Below are 27130 nucleotides of genomic sequence, written 5' to 3'. Positions count from 1 at the left end.
AAATTGGGGATCAACAGAGGTGAGGCTAAGAACCTCACCCCCCCGTTCTGAGAGAAATCTTCTGCATACGTGGATGTTTTATTGCCCTGGTCTAGCTTGGATTAACACATAGTCTACAGGCACACACCTGATCATCTACATGTGCTCTCTTACAACACTAAACTATGTTTTCTACCTTTACCTTGTATCTACCTACCACTTCAGCATTTTATTAAAAATAATAATAATAAAGAGAGAAATGTGGTATCCACATATAAATCAAGTATAAAAACCAAATGAGTATTCATATTTGAACTGACTGTTTATAGTTCATAATGCATGAGCAAAACCGAAAGTTTCTGTGATGACTGCCCTTGTACTGTTCACTATGTAACTTATTCATTATGTAAGAATTTGTTCTACATGTAAAAACTTGTTTGTTATGCCTCAGAAGATTGGAGACTGACGAAAATTAGGCTTGGGGTGGAATAATGATTGTGCATTGAGCATTGACTCCCCTATACAGAATTTTATTGTCGTTAAGAACCATTTGATCAATAAATATGAGAGATGCCCTCACAAAAAAAAAAAAAAAAAAAAAAAAAAAAAGGACAGACTTCCAATGGTAAAAGAAATTAGTAACCGGGATGTAAGGTATAGCATAAGGAATATAGTCAAGATATTGTAACAGCCTGGTAGGGTGATAGCTGGAACCTAGAATTATGTATATAAATGTTCTACCACTGTGTTGTACACTTGAAACTCATGTAATGTAATACTGTGTGTCAACTACCCTTCAATAAAAAATAATTATTAAAAAAAAAAAAAAATTAAAGGAAACTTTACTGTGGCTGTAAGATGATACCAAACCAAACTACAACCAGGAAAGTCACACTCATCCAGCAGGTGCACTGACAGAAGGAGGAGCCTCTTCATAATTTCACTGCAGTCCTTCCAGAGTGGCTGCACTTCCATTCCACACTTGCACTCCCAATCCCCTTGTGGAGCAGGAAACAGATTCCTTTATCCTTCCTGGGCCAACAGTGGGCCCGGGGGCCAAATGGACCATTACTACTGGATGGGGAGCATTCACATCTAGCATTGAAGTGACATGACCAATCCCCATTTCTAGAACCTAGAGTCCTACCCTCCTGTTGAGGGGCACAGGAAGCTCACATGTTGAGCATGTAGTGTGAGAGGTACTTGACAATTTAACTCTCAAGGTTACTCCCCCAAATGAGATATTGTAAGGAAGAGCTCTGAGTGTGCTCTGAGTGTATTCAAATTCTAGTAGTGTACACTACTAGCTGGAGAGACGGTAGGCTGACAAATCATTCCACCCCTCCAAGTCCTGTTTCCCTGCTATATAGGCTATCAATGAGGATTAAAGGGGAAGATGCACACAGCACTCCACAACTCTCCAGAACGTTCACTGTTATCAGTCAACCTATGAGCTAGGTGTCAATAGTCCGATTTCACACATTAGGCAGGCTTTGAGCCCAGGTGGGCTGTGGTGAAGGTGCATGTTCTTTCCATTTCCCCACTGCTGCAGTCCTCATGTGAGGTCTTGTTCTCATACTGTCTTGCACCGTTACCAGGCTGTGCATTTGTGGAGGCCATAATAGCCCTAAGTAAACAATTGTTTGAATTGAATGCATGAATGCCCATGTTAGTAAAAGGAGAGGAAATGATATGAAATTGAGACAGAAAAAGCACTTATACCAGAAGCTAATAGATTAATTCATTTAGACAGTCAGTTAGTTAATATTTACTGAGTATTCATAGGATGCCTGGCCTAATGCATACAAATTGTACCATTTTGGATGCCTGGAGGGAGTGGGGAAGGCAGGGTGGAGGGACTGGAGGAAGGGGGAAGTTGGTCTACAAAAACTGAAAGTCTTAAATATAATTAAAAATATTATTTTATTATTTTCAGGTAATTGTAATCCTCAAACTGGGCTAAAAAGGTATTGGGAGAGAAAGTAAAAACTGTTAATATAATATGATTTGTAATAGCAACAATAGTAGTTGTCATATGAAAACATCTCTGTTTTCTTCTATCCCAAATCCTGGCTACATGAATGCTCTGCCTAATCTCCCAAAGCTAGTGATTTTAAATTCCAAATTAGCATCGGGCCCAAGTAAAGTTTTTTATCAGTCTGTGGCTATGGGAAGGAAGGACTTGAAAAGAAGCCACCATGCCTTGGACTGGAGGACAAGATTCCAGAGAGCAGGACTTCATGCCGTGAAGGAGGTGCGTCTCTTGATTCAGTCATGCCTTTAATGAAGCAGATGCACAAGCAACACAGGCAGGAACCCCAAAGGCCAGAGGCACCCAGTTAGTTGGGGTAACTCCCCTGTTGCTGGGAAGACTTGATGCTGCTGGGGTTGTGAACAGACTGGTGGGGATGGAGGCGGGGAAGAGAGGGAGAAGCCCATAGCCAAGAATCCCTCAGTGTGGGTATCTGCAGGTTCAGACAGGTAAGAGAACAGACAGGTTAAAGCAGGTTGGATCACAGGTGACACAGTGAGAAAGGGCTCATGGGAGTGGTTCCTGAGCATGTATCCTCAAGATGAGTGTTGAAATAGAATTGAGATGAATTAGGGACCTCACTCCTCTTGCAGTCAGTCTTGAGTAATTCGATGGATTCTGGTTGATGCAGAAAGGGAACTCTTAAAGGCAGTCTAGTAAGGTGCCTCCACGTATATTTGAATCCCAATCTGTCACAGGTTGAGCAATCTTGGAAAATCATATAAGTTTTACACTTCCACTTCTTCATCTGTAAAGTGGGGATGACAACAGTACCTGCCCCCCTGGGATGTTGTGAGGATTAAACAACTTCATGAATGTCACATGCTCAGCATTGTACCCAGCACCTGGGTGCTCAGTATCAGGCAGTGATGATTATTAATGAACTGTAGAGACCCAGCGCTACCACTTTTGGTTTGTGAGCCTCTCAAGGCCAGGTTTTATCTTTAAGTACTCATTACATTATTAGTTCATCATTGTTATTGTGGTAAATAAAATAGCGTTCAGCTATTTTGAAACATGGTTTCTGCTTCGAATGGTGACTAATATCTGATACCATGCAACCTCTCTGTGGACCTGGAACCAACTCTTCCAGAATTTTTCCACAAGAAAAAGAGATAGCTGAGTCCTAGTAATACAGTTATGCTGTCATATGCATCTTCCCTGCTCCCTCTGCACATCCTTACATTATTCCTGAACCTCAGATCCCAGTAAAGGAGACCACACAGAAAGGTAGAAGAAAGAAATATGGAAGCAGAAGTAGAGAACTGGTGACTAGGAGGGTTGGGAGGCATTGAAGGTCCTCCAGACCAACTACTCCAGTCAATTGAGTGGTAACAACTTATGCCAAGCAGGGAATGGAGAGAAGTAAAGGGCAGAAGGAAGCAAGCCCACCAAGGAAAGGCAGAGGTAAAGGCTCAAAGGTGGCTCAACTAAAGTTTTGCTTCTAATTACAACGTTTACAACTGACCAGAGTTATACTGGATAGGCTGAGATCCTATGCAGTCTCTTCTCCAGATCCTGAGACCTCTGCCTGAGAAGTTTTTTTGCAGAGAGGAAGCTATTATGTACTGCGGATATTCTCATCAGATAACCTAAGTTAAATTATAAAAGACTTTTTTTAACCCTAATTACTTTCTTCTACTTATATTTCTCAGTACTTGATGCATGTCACCATCTTTTCTTTTTAAATGTTGTCTCTCTACATCTCTTGCATTCAGAGTATAAAGTTTTTTTTAAAAGTCTGTGTTTCCTTATTTTCTCCCCCTCTGCCTTTCCAACTCTCTATCTACAGCCCTTTTGCCCTTCTGTTCTTTTGGATTATTTCCTTTTGTGATTTACTTGCCATTCATCTTTCTCTAACACTGCATGAGTTTCTACTGATACCAGGTCTACATCCTCAAGCTAGAAAAAGCCCAGAGTTCTGGGTTCTGGCCCTTCTTTTTAATATGGCTGTTATTCCCTTAGCGCTTTCAATTCTTAGTCTCAGCATTGAAGAGTGATTGAACTAGGACACTACTCAGTAATGTGCTCCATGAATCACTCCCACTTAAGGCTTTGAAGACACAGCTTCACCATTTAAAGTACGAGATTTCCCAGGTTGATATTAATGCCATTGATATTATGCTCTTACAGGATTAGGTATTCTAGCTGAATCTCAGCCTCTGCTAATCTACTGCCCACAGGCATTGGGACACTTTGTAATTCTGGGTAGGCTTCACTTTGGAATTAAAGAGACTTTGGCAGAAAAGTTCTTCAAAAAGAAAAGTCAGCGCAATCCATCTAGCTACCTGATGTCTGCATTCCCCCTTCCAGGAAAGGGACAAAACACTAATTCCCAAGGCAGCTCAATTCATTCCATGGCCAAAAAAGAAAGCTGAATTTTCAAAGAAAACATTCCTATGTTTGGTCATGGTGGTGATTTGCTTAGCAAACTATCTTTCCATGAATGAGTTAGTCTTAATTTTCAGTAGCCACAAGACATTCCCTTCCTATCAAGATCTCTGCAAGAGAAAGGGATTTAAAGTTATTAAAATTCTAGATCATTTGTCTTTTTAAATTTTATAGATGTGGAGGTAAAAAATATGTTTTACAGTGCATGGATCCATCCTCATCAGCCTCGTCATCATGTATAATAACAGCTTCTATAGAATTACTGTGTGTCAGACATTATTCTAAGCATTCTGCATATATTAAATCAAGAAAATACGATGTCTAAACAACTTTTCCTATTTACTTCCCTACAAGGGTCCAAAATATGATGGCACATCAACAAAAGAAGGACTCTAGATGTCATTTAGTCCAATCCTTAACTTTCCAGATAAGTCCCAGTGAGGGTATGTACCTTACCTCAGGTCACACAGCTATTAATCGTAAAGGAGTATCTCCAATGTCTTGAAAACAACAACTCACCATTCATAGTGAGGATCAAGTAAGGTATTTTAGGAACCCGAGATTCTTTTTCATAAGAATCTGCCTCATTTACTCTACATGTGGCTAATAGTCTGCCGTAGGTGTCAAAATCACCTGTTTTTCTTACTTTCTTATCTTTTAAAATAAGCCCTTCTTTGAATGTTCTTCCAGGCATTCATTTCATCTCTCCTTCCATTTCCCAGGCTAAATAAAAACTTCTCTAATATAGCCAAGTGAATTTCTTTCCAAGTTAGAGTGAGATTTCTGGGTTGGGAACAAGACAATTATTTCAACTTCTCTGCCATTAACTGTTTTATCACAACAACTGACAAACACAATTCAGGTGATATATTCAAGATCTGCTGCATCTTTCTCCTGTGTGGCTTATGATGAAGGATGTAAGCAGCAGGAGAGCAGGTGTCAGGGAGAGGGGAGTCTGGGTAGGAAAGGAGATGGATAGTGTCTCAGCTGCCTACATTGTAGAACAGAGTACCTCTTTGGCAGGAGAGAAGGGAGTTGGCTGCCTGGCTGTTTGCTACCATGGAAATTCACCTAAATTCGGCTCCTGGGACAGCCCAGAAGCACAATATGGAAACCTCTGCCCAGTTCTGATTGTGAACATTTTTTCCCAAGAACCTGTGTCTGTGCCCTATCCACACTTGGAACCGGATCTGGCAACATCAGTAGAGAGGACAGAGTTTCATCCTGTCACAACATGGGAATATTCTATATTAGCAACTGTTTTGTCAATATGAATTAGGTACATTAGTGTGTGGGCTACATAGAATATTTAAAAATCATATTTGCCTTTAAGCAATGACAACTTTATAAACAGTATGGACTCAGACAGATGAGTCAAATCCAATGTGTAACTAATGCTAAGACAATTCCTAAACTATTTTATTGTATGAAATATTGTCCAGAATTTATTTGGTTTGGGTTTCTTTTATCTTTAATACAAACATTTATTATAGTTTGTTGGTAAAAAAAATACTGAAGAGAGACTGGTTGATTTTTAGTTAGGTTTTGGGTAAAGTGTGTTTTTCCTGATTGTCTGAACTTTTCTCTACTTCCATAACTAGAAGGATGGAGAATTTCAGGGTCATACAAACCTGGGGCTCAATCTTCATTCTGCCACTTACAATTGTGGGAGCTTGTGTATGTGACTTAACTCTTGAATCTCTGCCTTCTTTCACGTGATAGCACCTGTTTTACAAGGCAATGTGGGTTTCAAATGAGATATTTGAAAAGCACATGGAATAAGTTTGCATGCTGCTAAGTATGTAGACACTCAGCAAATGTTAGTTTCCTTCTTTGTGTGTGTCTATTCAAAAGGAAGAGAGGAACTGAGCAGATGAGTAAGAATTGCAGGACTGTTCTGAAATAAAGGATCTGTAAACAATCAAACAACAAAAAAACAAATACAAACAGAAAGGGACAAAAGTGTGAAATGGAAAAAAAGTTCAGAAAAATGCTATCAATGACAAATATTTACTAAGCACCTCCTGTTCATACATTTAGGTTCCCTAGCAGGTAACCAATGTATGGGATTCTAGGATAGTTCTTGTCCTCAGAGAGCCTACAGTAGTTTTGAGGAGACAAGATTTATTCATTTGTAAAATAGATAATCAAAATGCAAAGGAGTTGTTACTCTTGGGAGTTGAGAGGAGACAGCAGTCTCAGTATTTATAGTATCTTTGGAGACCAGATAGTAGTTCAATGGTGCTGTGGGTAGGAGACAAGGACAGATGAAAAAAATCTTGAAATAACCAGTCATTTGGATCTGATGACAAAGGCTTGGGTATAGCTGAAAAGGGGAGACAGCTGGGGTTTTTTTATTTTTAGAAACCAGGAGTGCTGAAAAATGATCTTGATATACTTTGGGACAACAGAAAATCTCCCAACAGACCTAAATAGAGCCTGGTCACATCACTGCTTTTACACTAAGGGGCAAGGGGTGGATGAACAACCTGAGCACATGTCCTTCATGCTTCTGGTTTCCTTATTCGACCTGAGAGACACCCGTATTCTTTGTGGAGTTACTTACCAGATCCTCTTGAAGCTCCATTTCTTTACCCAGCAGATCCCTGGAGAGATGCCCTTTCAACCTCCATCTCTGCTAAATGCCTTTTGGATCCCAGCAGGGAAGCCCCCTGGATGGCCGGCTTGACACACAGCAGATTATTATAGAGGCCTGTTAGGGCTGGCAAAAAAGAATTCTAGCCAAATCGTCCAGGTTAGAAGAGAAATGACAGCTCCACCCAAACTTAAGTCCTATGACAAAGCATAGCAACCACCGTACAAAGGGTTAATGTCCCCCCCTCCTCTGTCCTCCAGCTTGCTGCCAGAGATCAGCTAATCTGATAATTACAGCAACAAACACAGTTTAGACAAACAAGACCTGACCCTAAGGGTTTGGAATGAAAACATTTACTCTCTCCCTCCCCAGAGAGAGACAGTGCCTGGAGCAGACACACAGAGCGACACTGGGAAAATACCCCTGTGCTGGAGCGACAGGGTGAAAACATCTGTGCTCCTGAGCTGCTTAAGAAGATAAAGTTAATGGGAAGAAAGGATGGGGTTGGGGAGGAGGGAGTGCACAACAGTGTAGTGAAAGGGTGTGCACATTTGGAGCAGATGGAAAACGTACCCATAACTGGAGACATAAGCCAATTGTAATTGATTTTACAACTGAGGCAGAGTGAGAGGCGAGGTACAAAGGAGCCTCAGTGATGCAGAATTCTAGTGAAAAATCTGGAGTGGCTAAAGGCAGAGAAACATCTTTAAACACCAAAGTGGGATTTATTCCTGAGAGCTAGCTGAGAAGGTTATCCCAAGTGGTCCATGATGCTAAGTGAATTTACCATATGTCTGCGAAGGAGTGAGGGTCACAGTCCATGTTGGCTGGTCATTATTTTCTCCCTCCCAGTTTGGCTTTGAAACTGAACAACATGCCCCTTCACCCCTGCCTGCCTCAAAACTTGACAAGCTACTTTCCCCCTTTGCTTCTGAAATGCTGCTTCCTAGATAAAAACTTTCTGGACTGCTTACACTGGAGATTCTGACCTTGGCCCCCATCAACCTGAAATTCCAACAGTCACTCCTTTCCCTACACCACTGTCAAGTTCTGTCCCACATATTCATGTCCTAGGGCCAAATATCATTGCTTTTTTAAATACAGGGTTCATGGAGTGCCACCTGGTAAATGCTCCTTGTCCCTTAAAACTCCCCAGATTATTTCTAGGCATCCAAATCCTAGGGGATTGCAGCTCATATATATGGATTATAACAAGCTAAAAGGACTAACTTCTGTGACTGATGATAGAATCAAGGTTTAAAATGAATTCTATAAAGTGAAAGATGGTCTAAAATCAATCAGATAGGATGTGTCAGGAATGGGAAGCACTGCATTTGGCTCCAATAATCAATTGTACAAGTATAGTGTGGACAGACACAAAACAGCAGTTTATGTAAAAACAAACCAAACCAAACAGAATATTTTTTTCGTCAACAACTGGTTCCAATTGAGATAGCAATGAACCTATCTGCTTCAATAGTGAATACAATCATAGTAGGTATTAATAAAAGTATTGTTATCACATTAGCCTTTTACTGTGTTCTTAATAGGGGAAGGTTAGGACTGAACACAACCTTTTTTTTTTTAAGTATAAATGTGGGCTGACCTAGCACAGAGTCCAGGAGGCTGTGCAGAACAAATTTGTTTAGTTTGTATTTTAATTTAATTTCAGATTCAAGTCTCCTGCTGCAATGTAAACAGCATTCACCTCAGCAATTGTCAGTGGCTCCCCCATGTCCTGGTCAGCTTTCCACTTGCCCCTGTGTCTTGATATCACACAGGCCCACTTAGCTGCCCCTTTGCTGGCTGGTCTGTGCGACAGTCCCCCATTCCTCAAGGAGAGACACATGTTTCCAGATAGGTCAGTCTTCTCACTGTTCCTCACACACCCTGTGGTTCATTCATTCACTCACTCACTCATTCATTCACTCACTCACTCATTCACTCATTCATTCATTCGTATATTCACTGACCACCTGCTATGTGCCAGGCTCTGTTTCAGGAACTAGAGATTCAGTAGTGAACAAAACATGGTCCCTGCCCTCATCAAGCTTTATGTTCTCATGGGGGTAGGCAGGCCCTAAACAAAAAGCAAAAAAGTCAGGTAATAAAAAGGTTTGAAAAGTTACCAAGTACTTGAAAAGCCTTCCACCTTCTGCCTAGGCTTCTGAGAATGAGATCGCCTGCTCCCTAACCCAGCTCAAGTTCCCCCTTCCACTTGGAGGCAGAGGACTCCTCACAGCTCTCTTCCATGAACTTCGGGTGCCTAGGGGCTAGTAACAGGTAGTTAACATTCAAATGCTCTCTAATTGTTTCCCTAATGCTAATTTTGCCTTCCAACAGACTGTAGGCAACAGTAAACTCTTTGAAGTTACAGGATATGCCATCAATTTAAAAATACTCAATCTCTACCTAGGGTGCTCTTTAAAAGGAAATGAAAAGCACAGTTCAAACATGATTTGAGGTTTTTAAGCTGATTCCCAGATAACAAGAGTTCTTCCAGTGACTCTGAAGTCCTCTAGAAAAAGAATGTAAAGTTAGGATAATAAGTTTGTTTATTTGCTGAACTTATCCAAAGACTCCTAGATTCGGTAAGGAGAGCTTTAAAGCAACAAACATACCTTAAACTGAGCAGTAGGAAGATTAGAGGGAAGAGTAGGAGGGAAACATCCAACAAGCTCAAAAAGGGAGGAAAGCTAAGGACAAACAGTGGCAAATTCGGAAAATGCTCAGTCCAAAATTGAGTCCAAACAACATTCTTTTGGGCCCCTCACACTCTGGGAAAAAGTGGGCCAGAAAAAACATCCCAGAAACAATATAAATAGCCATCAATAAAGGACATGTTAAATAATAGTACCTTCATACAGTGGACTGGCATGAGAAAAGAATAAAGTAGGTCAAGCTTTATACACTGACATAAACAGATGGCCACTACATTGTCTAAGAAGCAAGTCATGGAACAAAATGGATAATACAGTCCTTTTCATTTAAAAACTATATTGATATATGTGTAGAAAAATGCATGTAAAGGTATATATATCAAATTGTTAACAACTATTTCTGGGATGGGGATATAGGTAGTAGAGTGGGGAAGAATACGAAAGAGAATTTAATAATTTATTTCTAACTTAGGATTTCTGAAGTGTTGCATATCCTGCACTTAATTGTATGCTATATATATAACACACACACATATATATATGTATATGTACATGTACATATACATATATATATATATATAGGATGAGCATTTATTGCTTTAATAAAATAATAAACAGTTAACAAAAGCAGCCAGATTTTTCATTGATCTGTCTTTTGGAGAAGACACACATGTTGTAGGGAACAAAATCATTACTAATGTTTGGTTTGCTTCTTGGAGAATTATGGATACAAATCCAGGGTGCTACCTGGATTCATATAGGTACCCTTGTGCCACATGGGAGAACTTCTGAAGAGAAATTCTAAGCAGTTGCCAGAAGACTGGACATGGCTATGCCCTACACATTCTTAGGTAGAACGAAAGCATATGCAAACCAAAGATATGGCAGGGCACACAGGAGAGTGATGAGGGGGCTCTAGCTAGAGCATGTTTCACAAATTTGCTTCCTCAGTACAACTTAAGGATGCACTGAACAAATTCCTTGACAAATTTTTTTGTTGTGTAAATGAACTCCTGAGAAAATATATACAAATTAAACTTTTACATCAACCATAATTTTAGGCAGTAAAGGAAAATAATATTTAAGGGATGTTGAGGTCAAGAACTTAGCTTTGGAATGATAGGGATATTTTAAATTCTAAGTTGGCTGCTTACTAGCTTTCTGATCTTAGGTAAATTATGTCACCTCTCACTGTTTTCCTCTCCCCCTTCTGAGTCTTTTGGGGGCTCTACCTTCTCTTTCCAGCCCTGAAATGCTGGTGCTCCCTAGGCTGCCGTCTGAGTCTCTCTTCACCCTTTCCTGGGTAATATCTTCCCATGGCTTCTGTTAACCAGCTTGCCCATGATTTACAAGTCAATGGATTAGGTCAAATCTCTCTTCAGCTGCACGCTCTAACACTTTTTAGTGGATCCCCTTTTTCTACACGCTGACACCCTTTAACATGCTGCACATGGTCCTTCAAAATCTAATTCTAGACTGTCCAGTCTCACCACTCACACTGCCCCCTTCCCTTTCTGCTCCAATCATAGCAAAGCACCTTTCATTTCTTTGATTAACCATGTTATGTACTTTCTTGACTCTGGACCTCTACAACTACTACCTCCTCAGCCTTGAGCCTCCTTTCTCCTTTTCTCTTGGACAATTCATGTTCATCCTTTAGATCTCCACTTGCCCCTCACTTTTTCTGAGAAAACTTTCTTGATCCTCCTGGTCTAGGTTACGTGTCTCAGCACCTACCCTAGTGATTTCCTGGTACTGCACTCCTCACACTGCACTACATGACTTGACTCAGTAGATCATGAACCCCATGAAACAAGGACCATATTTGTCTTGTTTGTCACTGTATACTTTGAACATAACCCCCAATACTGGCACTTAATCATCATAATAGGTATTTTAATTTTAATATAATTAAAATTTTTATTATCTATTTTAATAAGTAGATATTTTTGGGTAAAGCACTATTATTATTAATATGAGTGAGGTGATAGAATGGTTAAGAGTTGGTCTCTCGGGTCCATTTTAGTTCTACTGTTCAACAGCTGTGCAACCTTTGGCAAGTAGATTAACCTGTTTGTGCCTCAGTTTTTCATCTGTTACGCCGTCTAAAATACTTAGGTGAAATGAAGGACTGAATGAAATCTTTTTCGGCAAAAACCAAGTGCTCAAATATCAGCTGTTTTAACACACAAAAAGTGCTAGAATAGTACCTGGCACATGCTAAAAACTAATGCATATTATTTATTTATTATTTAAAAATTATGATTATCAGTATAATGATAAAAATAATCTCTGATTAGTTTTACAAGTTTAGATATTTGAGCATAGATTTTCTTAAGCCACAGCACATGTACTTGGTAAGTCAGGTTGTCTAGGAGCCATTCCCTCTAGGAAAGCATTTGAATACCTGGACAGAAAATTGTTAGGGACAGTAAGAGGCCAAGGAAGGAGAGTCCATTGTGTTCAGAGCTAATGTTTTAGATTTCAGATTTTGCAATACAGCGGCTGGACTTTAATAAAAATATTACTTCTGTGATTGTTGCTTTTGTTCTACATGGTAGTTCTCACACTCTGGTGTGTATTGCATCATCTGGTAGCTTGTTGAATACTTACAGACTGCCTCTATGAGAGAGGTGGTTTGGGGATGAAGCTCAGTCCGTGGACTTTAACCAAGCTCACCTGGTGATTCTGATGGATCTAAGGTTTGAGAACCTGTGACCTAATAAAGAGCTATTGGTTAAAATCAGCCACTACCATGTGGCTGCATGGGGCTCAGCAGGGCTTTGCTGGGAGTTGCCTTCCACAAGCGGCTCTGACAGACTGGTCTTTGGGAGTGGCCTATGGGGACTATTGTTACTCCAGGAGAATCCTAGAGACACCTGACTCCACCCCCAGTAGGAACAGCTGCTGAGAACCCGGCTCTGGGCCTGTTGGCCCCAGGGGGGAGGGGCTCCTGCCAAGAAGCACCATTAGGAGCCCTTGCTGGCGGTGCTCTACGCAGCAGCAGGTAGCAGCAGCGTTTCTCAAAGTGAGGCCCCAGGATCATCTGCATCCAAATCACCTAGAGTTTGTTAAAATGTAGATCTCTTAGTTCTACTCCAGACCTATTGTATCAGGATCTGCATTTTAAATGAGCATCACAAAGTTTTCTGAGGCATGTTAAAGTTGAAGAACCACTGGCAAAAGGTTGATTTGAAGAGATGTTGAAATAGCAGTGTATCCCAGCCTCTGCAGTTTGGAGGGGAGAGATGTTTTGGTTTTGTTTTGTCACACCCCCTCTCCTGGTAATTTGGAGAGTGCTGGAGGCCTTGACTTTCTGCCTGGAACCTCAGATGGACTGCTCAAGTCTTAGATGGAGGAGGGTGTGAGACCAGGTGGAGGGTGTAGCCTGGAAGGGACTTTTTTGAATTCAAGCGTAACTGTCTCTGAGTTATTAGGTGTTAAACACTTTCCTGAGGACTAGCGTGGGCATTTGGTTCACAGGACTGTCTGGTTAAAATGATTTCCTTTTGAGGGAAATCTCAATTGCGGTAGGGAGTCCTAGTCTGGATTCTTCCTGTAGGGTCCTGAGAGGGCGACAGGGCTGTCCCGGCACGCTCGGCTCAGGTGAGGGAAGTGTTTTGTAGGTGACACCTACTCTCCTTATCTGTCAAACAGAGAGAGATGAGCAGGGACTTGATTGTCACAGGGGATGTTACCGCCTTGGTTTTCCCATCAAAGTCTGTCAGGCTTTGTAACTTGAAGAAATGAAAGGCGGAGCAGGAGAGGGACAGTTGCTAATGAGCTGTCAGCAGGGCCCCACCATGGCTGGAAGCCTTGCTCTTTCCTCGCCTGCCTTAGCCCTGACTTTGTTCCAGTGCTATTAAGGTAAAATCCTTGAGTTTCTCTCAGAAAAATAGAAGTGGCCTGGGGCTGAGAGGCACAGAGTCCTAAGTAATTTCTCTCATTATACACTTCCAGTGCTTAATCACCATTTCAAAGAGGAAGAGCTAGCACAGCCAACTTGGGGAATTTTTCCCTAGACAGGAAGCACATCCCTCATACTACAGCTTAATCGGTGTGCTTTTCTCAATTGCCTAAAATGTAGGTGACCTGACTCTCAGCTAGGCTGAGTCATAGGTGGCCTTTGGTCCCCAGTGACTTTTAGGGCTGGTTTGAGGGAGAATTTACAAAGTATTAATGTAGAGCTCTTTCTAGAAGTGGGATCTGTTCATATGGGTGAGTAATCTGAGGAACCAGAGAGATGTTTGTCAGTGCCAAGTATAACACTGGGGGGGAGGGCATATAGAAAAGTCAGAGCCAAACAATTCAGTAATCCCAGAGTTGAGACGTGACAGGTTGAATAACAAACACTCTGGGTGCCCTAGCATTTTTTATTTATGTATGTATTATAGATATGTTTTATTTTTGTCAGCTACTATGCTATTTATTATAAAATTATGCATTCAAGATTATAATATTAAAATAGTTATTAGTTGAAATAGTCTGTTATCCAGGATTACAGATGGTATGACAGTCAACAGCCCTGGAATGTGTTCTGAATACTTACACAAGTAGTGCATGGATACATTCTTCTTGTAAAATATTTAGAAGTTTATACAGCAAAAAGTCCCTTATGCTCCCATTCCTATTTCCAGAGGTAACCACTATCAACAATGTGGTGAATATCCTTCAATGATCTTTCTAAACATTTATATACACATCTATGTATATATGCACACTTATCTTTTCACACAAATGAGATCATATATCACATATGGTTATGTAACTTTTTAAAACTTAATAGTATATATCTTGGAGATATTTTCTGGCATAGATATACGTCTTCCTCATTCAACATGGCACAGTATTGCATTATATGGATGTGCCCTACTTACGTAATCACTCACTAATTGGTGGACATTAAAATCGTTTCCAACATGTTTGCTATTACAAACAATGCTGCAATGAGCCTCTATGCACAGGCATCTTTGCATACACATTCTTGTAGGATGGGTTCCTGGAAGCAAAACTGCAGGATCAGTGGCAGAGCTCAAGCCATTTTTTTGTAGTTTCGTTTCCATTTGTACATTTGCTTATTGCACCATATGTCTAACTCTGCTCATCTCTTGATTCATCTCTACCAATGGTTCTTAATCCCAGCAGTATATTAGATTCACCTGAGGAACTTAAAAAAATTAGGTATGCTAAAGCTGCAACCCAGCCCCATTGAATCACAACCTTTAGGATTAGGGCTCAGGCTTTGGATTTTCAGAAAAAAAAAATCCTAAAATTCTAATGTGCAGAAAGGATTAAGAATCATTAATGTTTAATTGTTTACTCTGACAACAGCTTGAGTAAATCAAGTTGTCCAGGTGAAAATTTGATAAATTTTGATAAATAAATAGATTTGATGTTTAATATTTGTATAGCATTTTTTTTTCTTCTTAAATCTCATAGCATCTTCAATTCAAAGCAAGGTGGTCCAGGAATGACCTTGTCCATTTTACAGTCCCAGAAGTTGATGGGGATTATGCTTTTCAACTTTAATGTGCTTAGGAAAAACCTGGGAGTCTTCTTAAAATGCAGATTCTGATGTAGTAGCATGGGGTAGGGCCTGAGATTCTGCATTTCTAACAAGCACCTAGGTAACTCTGCTGGTGCTCTGAGGACCACACTGATTAATTAGTAAGCACTGATTAGTAAGATAAAAGGTAGTGAGCTAAATACAATGGAGAACCAATCTAATAGAAGAAACTGGGTGTCATCAAAATGAACACTTGGTATAACTAAGAAAGGAGTGAAAGGAGAAGGGAATACAGGGTGGGGAAGAAAGGAAGGCAAAGAAGCCCTTCCTCTATATCCGCTGAATGAGGATACCCTTCATGCTGGAATCCATACCCTAAACAAGGGGCACATCCTGAATAGGGCACTAAAAGCATTCCAAGCCTATTAACTCTCACATTATCTTGTAATCCTGGGGTTTGTCTAATACTGCTTCTTGTCTCTGACTATAACCTTCCCTTTTTGGGGATCCTGATGGGAACCCACGGGGCCTTTAGTGCTCATCCCACTGCCTTTCATCCTTCCCTGGGGAACCAGAGGTCCCAACTCTGAACTTGACTTGTCTCTGCCCATCACTTACTCTCTTGGTTCAGTAGTCTTCCAGGTAAGACTTTGCAGTTAGTGCTGACTCCCATGCCCATCATACAAAAAGGAGAGGCTGCAAGTCTCTTGGTGATACCCACTCGCCATCTATGACAGGGCTGCTCTCTTTGGGTAGTGCCCATCAACTTTCCTCTTACCCATTAGACATTATTGTCCTATGTAGGATAACAATAGTAAACACATAAATAAATGTTGCTGATTCTCTCTTCTCTTGATATATGTTACAGTTTTTATCACTGATATACAGTTTATCAAAGCACATATTGAGAGTCAAATACTGCCTTGGTATTCTAAGAGAAGTTCCAGATACCTATAGTTTAATCAGGGTCTTTCTCTGAGACAGTGTCCCTCTATACTAATCTTATATTGGCTTCAAATGTACAACACAGTGGTTCAACAGTTACCCATATTATTAAATCCTCACCCCCTCTAGTGCAGCTACTATCTACCAACATAAAAAGATGTTACAGAATCACTAACTGTATTCTCCATGCTGTACTACTGTTCCCACAATCACAAATTATTTGTGATTGTGAATGATAGGTCCCTTTTATCCCCTTCCTCTTCCCTGCCAACTTCTGCCCCTTCATAACCACTAATCACTTAGTGTCTGTGAGTCTTCTGCTGTTTTGTTCCTTCTGTTTTGCTTTGTTTTTATATTTCACAAATAAGTGAAATCATATGGTATTTGTCTTTCTCTGCCTGGCTTATTTCACTGAGCATAATACCCTTTAGATCCATCTATGTTGTTGCAAATGGGAGGATTCTTTTCTCTTATGGCTGAATAATATTCCATTGTGTATATGTATCACAACTTCTTTATCAGTTCACCTATTGATGGACACTTAGGTTGCTTCCATATCTTGGTTATTGCAAATGGTGTGGCAATAAACATAAGGGTGCATCTATCTTTTCGAATCAGGGATTTTATTCAGGTAAATTCTAGAAGTGGAATTACTGGATTTAATGGCATTTCTATTTTTAGTTTTTTGAGGAACCTCATACTGCTTTCTATAGTGGTTGCACCAATTTACATTCCCACCAATAGTGTAGGAGTGTTCCCATTTCTCTGCATCCTTGCCAACATTTGTTATTTCTTGTTTTTTTGTATAGTGGGCATTCTAACTGGTGTGAGGTGATATCTCATTGTGGTTTTAATTTGCAATGTGGAGCATCTTTTCATATGTCTGTTGGCCATTTGTATTTCATCCTTGGAGAAATGTCTGTTCAAGTCCTCCACCCATTTATAATCAGTTTGTTTTTTGGGTGCTGACGCATATGAATTCTTAATATATTTTGGATATTAACCCCTTACAAGATGAGTTGTTTATGAATATATTCTCCTATACTGTAGGATGCCTTTATGATCTGCTGATGGTGTCCTTTGCTGTACAGAAGATTTTTAGTTTTATGTAGTCCCTTGTTCATTTTCAATTTTGTTTCCCTTGCCCATGGGGATGTGTCCAGGAAAAAATTGCTCTTATGTTCAAGAGATTTTTGCCTATGTTGTTTCTAAGAGTTTTATGGTTTCATGACTTACATTCAAGTCTTTGATCTGTTTCGAGTTTACTTTTGTGAATAGAGTTACACAATAATCCAGTTTCATTCTCTAACATGTAGCTGTCCAGTTTTGCCAACACCAGTTGTTGAAGAGGCTGTCTTTTTCCCATTGTATATTCATGGCACCTTTATCATATATTAATTGACCATAGGTGAGTGGGTTTATATCTTGGCTCTCTATTCTGTTTCATTGATTTATGGGTCTGTTCTTGTGCCAATATCAAACTGTTTTGATTACTGTAGCTTGTAGTGGAGCTTGAAGTTAGGGAGCATAATACCCCCAGCTTTGTTCTTCCTTCTCAGGATTTCTCAGGATTGCTTTGGCTATTAGGGCTCTTTTGTGGTTCCATATGAATTTTAGAACTATTTGTTCTAGTTCATTGAAAAATGCTGTTGGTATTTTGATAGGGATTGTATTGAATCTGTAAATTGCTTTTGGGAGGATGGCCACTTTGACAATATTGAGTCTTCCTATCCATGATCATGGGATAGATTTCCATTTATTGATGTCTTCTTTAATTTCTCTCATGAGTCTTATAGTTTTCAAAGTACAGGTCTGAAAACCTATGGTTGGGTTTACCCCTTGGTTAGGTTTACTCCTAGGTATTCTTTTGATGCAATTATAAATGGAGTTGTTTTCCTGATTTCTCTTTCTCCTAGTTCATTGTCAGTGTATAGGAATGCAACAGATTTATGTGTATTAATTTTATAACCTGCAACTTTGCTTAATTCAGTTATTAGTTCTCATAGTTTTTTGGTGGAGTTTTTAGGGTTGATACTTATTACTTTCACTAATAATAAAACTTGATGCTGCCCTTAAAGTAAATTTCTTACTTGTTTCACATTTCTCAGCTGAATCACAAAGATAAAAAATTTGTATCTTACAAATGGAAATTAGATTTTAAAAATGATCTTGTGTTTTTATCTTTGGAACAAAAGATAAAAGCAATAATGGAATCATAAATTAAAAGTATTATTTTTAATGGGCCATTTTCTCTTGAAAACCCTGCCTGGCAAAATGGAGTTCAGAAATTTTAGATTAATATGTGCCAACTATAGGGTATGGGAGGGGTTGCTGGGGTAGAAATTAGAAGTAAAATGCTATCCATGATGGAAGGAACATTCTGAGTGGGAAAGAACTGGCCTCAACTAGATGAAATCCCCCTATTACCTGGTTTCATGTGCCTTTTCCAGGAAGATACACAGTGCTTACCATGACTGTAATTTTAGTAATTTCATTTATGCAATGCTTTTATTATCTGTCTTTCCCATTAGATTAGAGAATCCATGAGGACAAGAACTTTGTCTTTTTGTTTTCCATGTTATCCTTAACACCTATTGCAAGGCCTGGCACATAGTACATGCAGATTAATTGAATGAATAAATGTACAAATAAATCATGAAGAAAAAGAAACACTGTTATTATGTTATGAGATGAAGTTAAACTAAGGTTAAACTAAAACTAAAACTAAAACCAAAACAACAAAAAAAGCTCTTAAGAAGTCTACAAAGCTTAGCTACAGAAGAAAAATTACTGGTTGGTAAATTTGGAGAGCCATTGCTTTAGCCATGTGGGAGTAAAACTCACACATAACACTTTAACCCTTTAAATAATTTTGACATTGTTATGTAATTCTTCTCTGTAAGCCTTTATGCCTCTTTCTCGAGCAGGATGTTTCTCTGCTCAGAACTTAGAATGGTTGTATGGCAATTAATCTGATGTCAGAAAGCAAATACAGTGACTTCATAACAGGAATAAGAATCTGCTATGATCTTTTTAAACACAGTGAGCAATACATTAAAAACATCTTAAAAATATGCTCTACCTCAAAGGGACGTTGTGAATTGATTTTCAGGGATGATTTGATATAAAATATTCTGAGCTCTCTGGAATAAAATCACAATTCATTTATTCTTTCAAAATAACATTCATTCTTTCATTCAATACATTTTTATCATATGAGAGGCAAAATGGCACAGCGGAGTAGGGGCAGACTGTCCGCGTTCATATTGCCATTGTTGGCTAGCTGTGTCATCTTGGGCAAGTTGCTCAACTGCTTTTTGCCTCAATGACCTCATCTGTCAAATGGGATAATAAGACCCCCTACTTTAAATGTTGTAATCTGACTGAGTTAGTGTTTGTAAAGCACTTAGAACAGTACATGGCATATAATAAGCACTATGTACATGGTTTTCTCAAAGTTCTGACATGTGCTAGGCAGGTACCAAGTACCAACAGGCCCCTAGGAAAGTAGTGAACTAGTATCTACCAAACACTTGCTATGTATCAATCACTCATCCTTATGCAGTTTTGCATCAATTCTTATTACAACCCTGATGGAGGTATCATCCTCATTCATTCCTTCAGCTAATATGTATTGCCTACTAGATGTCAGGAATTGTTTTAGGTCTTGGGATACAGCATCTTGAAATGCATATTTTAAAAAATCACTACTTTATTAAAAGTTACTTTCAATATCTCCCTTCATTTTCAGATCAGCTCCAAATGATAGCATACCACCTTATGCTTTTTGAAAAAACAGTTTCTCATAACTCCTGAAGTTTTTAATTACTGACATCTATAATGCTTTGGAGAACTATTTTTTTTCTCTGTTCCACTTACCATTTCTAGAGACTTTCTTAATTCTGTGTTCTTGTGAAATCTCTTCCAAATCTTATTTCTTCAATAAAAACTTGAGTTTTTAGGTTATAAAATTCCAACATTTGTCATCACATACTATGAAAGCAATGCTATGATGCATAACAGTGTACCTCTATACCTATCTATCTTTTCAGACTTGTATGAATGTCTTTAGGATGGATTCCTAGAGGGGAAATTGCTTGGTAAAATTGCATGTACCTTTTAATTTTGACTGATATTGTCAAAATGTACTCTAAAAGAAGGTCTTAATGACTGATACTCTCACCATTGTACATGCAAGTGCCTTTTTCACTGCAGTTTTAACCCTGTTTTTTCAATATTTAAAATTATTGTCAGTCTGATGGGCAAAACTGGATAAATTGGTGAGGTTTCAATTTAATAATGAGGATGACTTTTGGTATATTCTCCATTTGTATTTATTTTTTCCTTGTTTATTTCTTTATATCCTTAGTTTATGTTCCTATCAGTACAATGAAGTTCTGATTATATGATAGACGTGACTGATAAGCATGCTCCAAGTATTTTTTCCAAGTCATCAAACTTTACTTATGGTATTTATCACCATACAAAATCAATTTTTTTCTTTATGGCTTCTGAGATTGTGTCAATGATTGGGAAAGTCTATCCCACACTCATACTGTTTCAAAAACTTCTTTTATTTCCCCTATTTTGTTTATAGCTTAAAATGTTTAAATCTAAATCCATCTAGAGTTTATTTCTGTTTATTTTTGCTTGATGCAAAGGAGAAAACCAAATTTTTATTGTCAATGAATTTGACACGATAATCGACAGTCATGACATAAGATGAAGTTTTGTGCTTGAAAAGGTGTATTGTTTCTAAAAGCACATATTGAGAGTCAAATACTGCCTTGGTATTCTAAGAGAAGTTCCAGATACCTATAGTTTAATCAGGGTCTTTCTCTGGGACAGTGTCCCTCTATACTCTGGTCCTTTTACATACCAGCGAAATAAAAACGCTACTGGGGTAGCAATAATGATTGAAAATAATACTGTTATTTTCAGTAATTAAAAAAAGTCAGATGTTCTGCAAATCAAATAATGGCAAGTGAGTTTATACTTTAACCTGATAGTTTTCTTCATCTAAGTGCTTAATTATATGCTAGATATAAATTACTTGTGAAAGCTCTTTATAGAGGCATCTCCTACTTCTGGCATATATTCCAAGGTTTATAGAAAATTGCTGATCTACAGGTTAGAGAGAGACTAGGGTAGAACCTCTATAAAGGGAGTAAGAATTTAAAACATAACAGAAGTCTTTTGGTTACCTTGTTCCATACATTCCTAGCTATGGAGTGAAAGTCCTATACATTTTTTCCTGTTTTTGCCCAATCAGTAAAGAAGCACTTTGGAAACTATGTGATGTAGAAGATAGTATTAAGAATTAATTCTGGATGAAAAAGTTTTAGAGATCTGTTGCACAACAATGTGCACATAGTAAACATGATTATGCTATATACTTTAGAATAGTTAAGATGGTAAATTTTATGTTATGTATTTTTCACCACAGTTAAATAAAAAGAGTTAATTTGAGTCTTCATTGTAGTTTGTGTTTTTAACCAACCAACATATATTTGAGTATCTATTTTGTACCAAATATCTTCTTGTTTTGGAAGATAACAGAAAGTATAATTGATGTTTCAGCTCTCAAGGAACTAACAAGCAATCAAATTGGAGGAAAAACTTAAGTACATATGAAAATGAACAATCTCAGGCCATATAATGATACCAAATGATGAGAAGAGATGTAAAGTCCCAAAGTTTAGAAAATGCAGGAATCTCCTTGGGATGGAAATATTTGTTAGGTACTTAAATGGCTTTCAAAACACTTTAATACATGTTTTCTAAGTTGATCCTTTTATTAGATCTCGGAGGCATTATCTCCATTTAACAGATGAGGAAACAAAGGTTCAGAGGTTGTAATTTTCCCAAGTTCACATAGCAGAGCTGGGAACTGGACTCAGCGTCTGCCAGCTCTTAGGTCTGGTAGGATTTATTTAAATTGGCACTGAAGATTTGCTACCAAAAAAGTTTAAAGCATTAGAGCAGTATCTAAGTATGCTAGGGATACTGTGCCTATGTATTTGCTAAAATTAGGATTCTTCTCTCTCCTCTGTCATTCTGCCAAAGAGCATAAAGTAACTTCCAGTACAAAATAACATAATTTTTTCTTGTTCCTTACTGGATAGAGAAACTCAAATCATACGCAGTAGAAGGAGGATTGGCATGGAAGTCTTCAGTTTCACTAATATACACACACAGTCCTTTAGCCAACTGCAGTCTCATGAAAGACATTCCTTACTCATCATGTCTAACATCATTCTTTAAAGTCTTAATACATGCAGTATAGTTGAGATAAGTCTGATCTGACCCAGGTGTGACAGGAAAACTAACACAGCGGCATAAAGTCAGTGAATTAGAATTTCAAGCAGTTATCAGGGCTAAGAGCTTATGAGTTATACACATTTTTTAAACCACATCCTGCTAGTTCAGTAGATTGACTTCTACCCAGAAAGTACAGGAGGTCTGTTCATACAACAACCCTATCTGATTGTCCAGGGTCAAGCTACTGTTTATCTTTGCTCGACAGAACACATATCCTGGGCAGAGGACCTACAACCTTCTGCATTTTTCACCAATTACTTCAAGGCAGTACAGGCGCTGACGTTCTTTCTACGTGATTACCTAAACAATAAGAAAAATACTCAAATTTTTTAAAGTATTAGGTAAAAGTAAACACAGACACAGTAGTCAAGAGCTTTGCTTTGATTTTCTTACAGGCACTCATTTTGCAAAAGCAGGGCGGTGCTGCCCTCTACTGCTGGATGCTGAAATGTTCGCAATACACTCAACATCGTCTCGGCCCTGCGAAGTAGAGTACAATAATTCATTACTGTGTTTTAGACTATCCCTCCAAGTATTTAAAAGAAATGTGTTCTTGGAGAACAAAAGAATTTATTTCCTTCATTATATCTTCCTCTGCCTTCATCTTGTACCAAAGCACAGGACTTTTGGACGTGACCCAACAAAAAAGAACATCACAATTTGAGGGGGAAAAGCATAAGACATTGCTTTAGAAGCTAGAGGCTGTAACTGTGATGCATTTAGAAGAAACAGGGCAAGGAGAAGAAATTTATTCTGACCTTAAGGTCTGTAGCCTTCCAGTTCTTTTGTCATTTGGAGCGTCTTCATTTGGTTTTTGCTAATGTGATCCACTTTCTTTGTGTTTCTCTGACAGCAGATGACAGTCACCTGGGAAAGTTGAGAGTGGAATAGTGTTTCTAAAATATAGAAATACAATATAGAAATACAAAGGGTTCTCATTAATATAATTAACATTTTAGTTAGTTTTAGATATGTTGACTTGTTACCTTTCAATTGCTTTTACAGCATAGGGAATATAGTCAATAATGTTGTAATAACTTTGTATGCTGACAGATGGTAACTACACTTACCATGGTGAGCATTTTGTAATGTATACAATTTTCAAATCAGTAGGTTGTATACCTGAAACTAATATATAATACTGTATATTGTATATCAACTATACCATAATACAATAAAAAAATAGATTAATCCATTCACAAGAAAGCTGCTTTGAGATCTTACAGATCTCTAAAAAGCTTTATTGGAAAACTAAATATTTTTTAAATTGTGTTCTATGTTTTCTTTTCCATTAAAAAAAAATTTCAGAGTATATTTTGTTCTGCAAGAGGCCAGGACAGACTTCAAAAAGAGTTAGCCTACCCATTACTCTACAGCTACTCAGAGACTAAAGTGTAATCTTTATGACAATAATTATTACAACTGTGTTAAAGGTGTGCATGTATCGACACTAAGCAAAAATCTTTTGATCCCACTTTACAGATAGAATATTAAAACTAGACACATTAATTTACTCAAAATTTCAAAACTAGTGAGAGGCAAAACTAGAATATGACTACAAGTGCAAGCCTATGCATTATTGTGTTATGCAGCTCATCACTGAATGAACTAATCTCAAAGGCAAGTGCTTGTAAACAACATTCGTGATGCTGATGCTGATGCTGATGCTGATGCTAGCTAACATACTGAGTACTTACTAAGTGTCTGGTACAATTCAAAGCATTTTATGTTAAATCGTTTAACTTCACAGCAACTCCAGAAGGTAGAACTACTATTATCCACATGTACAGATGAGGAAATTGAGGCATACAAAGGGTATCTAGATCCAGAGGCTCTGCTTTTAACCATTATGCTATACAGCTTAAGTACAAGACCCTATATAGCACAACAGTTTCCAAATGGTGCCCTAGAACTTAACTACATTCAACTTGTAGATAAAAATATCAATTGTCATTTTGTTGACTTCTCTTTTATACAAAGGTCTCAGCAGCTATATAAAAGTTCCATGTGGGTGCCCAGTTCAGGAACTAACATTAGATCCTTTCTGCTCCAGGCCTCACTGGACATGACTTCTATGAGATTGGGAGCAGCAAGGGACCCTCACTTGGTTTAATCCACGTGCGGGTGGGGAGAGGAGTCATACATAAGGGAGGAGAGAGAGAAGTGAGGGAAGAGAAGCAAGGGTAGATGGTTCAGCAAGGCAAACCCAGAAAACAAGCCAGTTAATCTGAGGGGAGAGGGTGATAAGTGATCGCTTTCCTTAGCAAGAGTAACTCAATACAGTGAAAAACTGCACCTTAGGGGCTCTACAATTATTGCTCACTATTTAGCCATACAATGACTCTTGAACAAAACTCCCCTTAGGGTTTTGGTTTTTAAGAAAACAGTTGTTTAGCACACAACTCAGCTTCTAAATAATACCCTGCCCTATAACAGCATTCACTCAAATAAAACCCAAGGCACTTTGAGCTTGAGTGAAAAGTGTGAAAAACTCCTCCCCCTTGACTTAATTCTTAAATTTAGACCTTCTGGGTATCAGGGCCAAGACTGAACACAATAAGCAGGTGTGGATTTTCTCAGAGGTCCATGCAGTTCCTACTTTTGCCCTGGTCTTGCCTGACTCTTACACTATGGGTAAGTGCAGCCCAACCCTGAAAGCTTCAGATTTCCAAAACAGTATATTCTAAAGGAGTTCATTCCAGATAAAGCTGCTGTTGTGTGAGTTTCAGTTCCTCCCTTCCAATTCTTTTAAAGAGAAGAAAACAAACAAACAAAAAAGGCAGAAGGGAGATGGCAGGGAGGAAGCTTGAACAGACAGTCATAGCAAAGTCAGGAGGTAGGGAGAATGCCAATCCTTTCTTTTGACCTTTATTGCCCTCTCCCTGGACACTCTCTGTTCCTGGCTGCCTACTTGTCTGGGCAGTGTTTGCCTCTTAAAAGTCTTTTGCTTGGTTTATCCATTCAGCAGGAAGGCAGTGTTGCATTAATTCCAAGTCAAAGTGTTAAAATTAGCGATGGCCTGGGAAGCATTTTGTTTATTTCAAGATTGGCATTTTATTTAGAGGGGCAGCCTGCAGGGCTCAAGACAGAAGGGTAGTGAACTTAATCTCCAATAACCTCATAGTCCCAAGGAAAACGTTTGAGACTTGGATCCCACATAATATATAGTCCTACTCCTTGCCCCCCACACACCCAGTTACTATTTAGCCCTTTCTAAAGTTCCTAGCAGGTATTACGGAGACACAATGAAAAACTGCACATGGCACTTCCTTTGCCCTTTTCAGGACTGACTTGGCTATGGAGCTGCTTAGGTTGTCAACAACTATTTGGACTTAGCTAAGTTCACAGTGTTTAGGTAACCTTAGGGTTGTTTCTCCCCCATGGAATGATGTATCGAGCGGCCATGATATTGTCAGTCAACCCTGTGAACATCATAATTTTCAGTGAAATTCTGGGAAGGCTGCACCGTAGAACAACCCTCTCAGCAGTTGCCTTCTGCCTCTGCTTTTGGAAGCACTGAAAGTTCACCTTCATGTTGAACTTGCAATCTTGGAAGAACATGTGCTTAATGAAACACTGCACAGTTACCTTTAAAACCAGGCAAAATTTCTGAAAAGAAACTGGTGATACAAAGGTTGGTAGGTGTTGCACAGAGTTCTTTTGGCCTGTGTTTATTACTTTGAATGGAAACTCGTTTTAAGATTTGTCATATTATCCGATGAATAGAGGGTGCAGCACTGTTTTCTCCTAAAACACCAAGAGAATTGACTCTTCCTTTCACCATTATTGAATACTTACTAAGGGCGAGAGACTGAGGGGGCTTATACAGGGTGAGTTCTCTGGCCAACAAGCACCTTACCATCTACAATGGGTGTGGTAGATGTGCAATAACAAAGCTGACATTTAGGGAACGCTTAATATATGCATCTAGACACTTTATATATATTACCTCACATAACTCCCACAACCCCGAGGAAAATAGTCCTATCTCCACTTTACAGAGCAGCAACAGAGATAGTAACTTGCCTAAACCTACTCAAATTAGTAAGGGGCAGAACCAGCTCCCTTGAGGATCAGGCCCTCTCTGCAAGGAAAGGGGAGCAAAAATCTCAAGTTGTTTAGAGTGGCAGAAAGGAATTCCTGATTAGCTCCGTCACTGTGAGTGGGACGTCCCCTGTCTGAGACCGAGTTGGGCGGCCCACATTTCCCTTAGCGGGAAACTGCTGGCAGAGAGAGAGGGTCAAGGTCGCCTGCGCGAGCTCCGGAGCTGCACATCCTGGGTGAGGACTCGCGTCCCCGGCGCGGACGCCGGGACTTGGCTGCCAGCCCGCGCCGGACCAGGCAGGGTCAGAAACGTGTGCACTGCGGGCCTAGCAGCTAGAATACCTGCTCCGCGGGTACCGGAAGGCTGCTGCTACGAAACTCCCACCGGCCACCTCCCCCTCCTTTCGTGGCTCTCAAAGGTCGAGGAGGCCGCCTACGGGGCACACCCACCGCCCGGCTCCTCCCCTCAGCCCCGGGAGACCCAAGGAATAACGACCTCAGCAATAGGAGCCCGCTTTGCCAATCAACCCTAACCCCCGCCCCTACCTCAGCTGGCCTACCTTACATTGGTTGCATCATTACCGGCCTTCGATAAGATTCTCTTCTTGGATTGGCTAACAGCATTCCTCCTGTCCTTTTTGCGTCAGAATCTCGCG

At 39.3% G+C, this 27130-nt stretch overlaps 1 long non-coding RNA gene across 3 annotated transcripts in view; it reads right to left on the bottom strand.

The window, feature by feature from the left end:
• Positions 1-27107, bottom strand: part of LOC118912923 (uncharacterized) — a 74067-nt gene extending 46960 nt beyond the window's left edge. For 2 of the 3 annotated variants that reach the window (XR_008998984.1, XR_005024994.2), the window contains exons 1-2: positions 26817-27107; positions 23189-23297 (exon numbers count right to left, since the gene is read on the bottom strand). This is a non-coding gene — a long non-coding RNA (uncharacterized LOC118912923). Of the gene's footprint in view, positions 1-1955; positions 2445-23188; positions 23298-26816 lie in introns of those variants that run through there. The other variant, XR_005024995.2, reaches the window with a different exon arrangement.
• Between the last annotated feature and the right edge of the window lie 23 nt (positions 27108-27130).

Source organism: Manis pentadactyla, chromosome 8, assembly GCF_030020395.1.
Source record: "Manis pentadactyla isolate mManPen7 chromosome 8, mManPen7.hap1, whole genome shotgun sequence".
Taxonomy (NCBI): domain Eukaryota; kingdom Metazoa; phylum Chordata; class Mammalia; order Pholidota; family Manidae; genus Manis; species Manis pentadactyla.
Note: the sequence above shows the minus strand (reverse complement) of the source record. Positions and strands in the feature narration are given on the sequence as shown.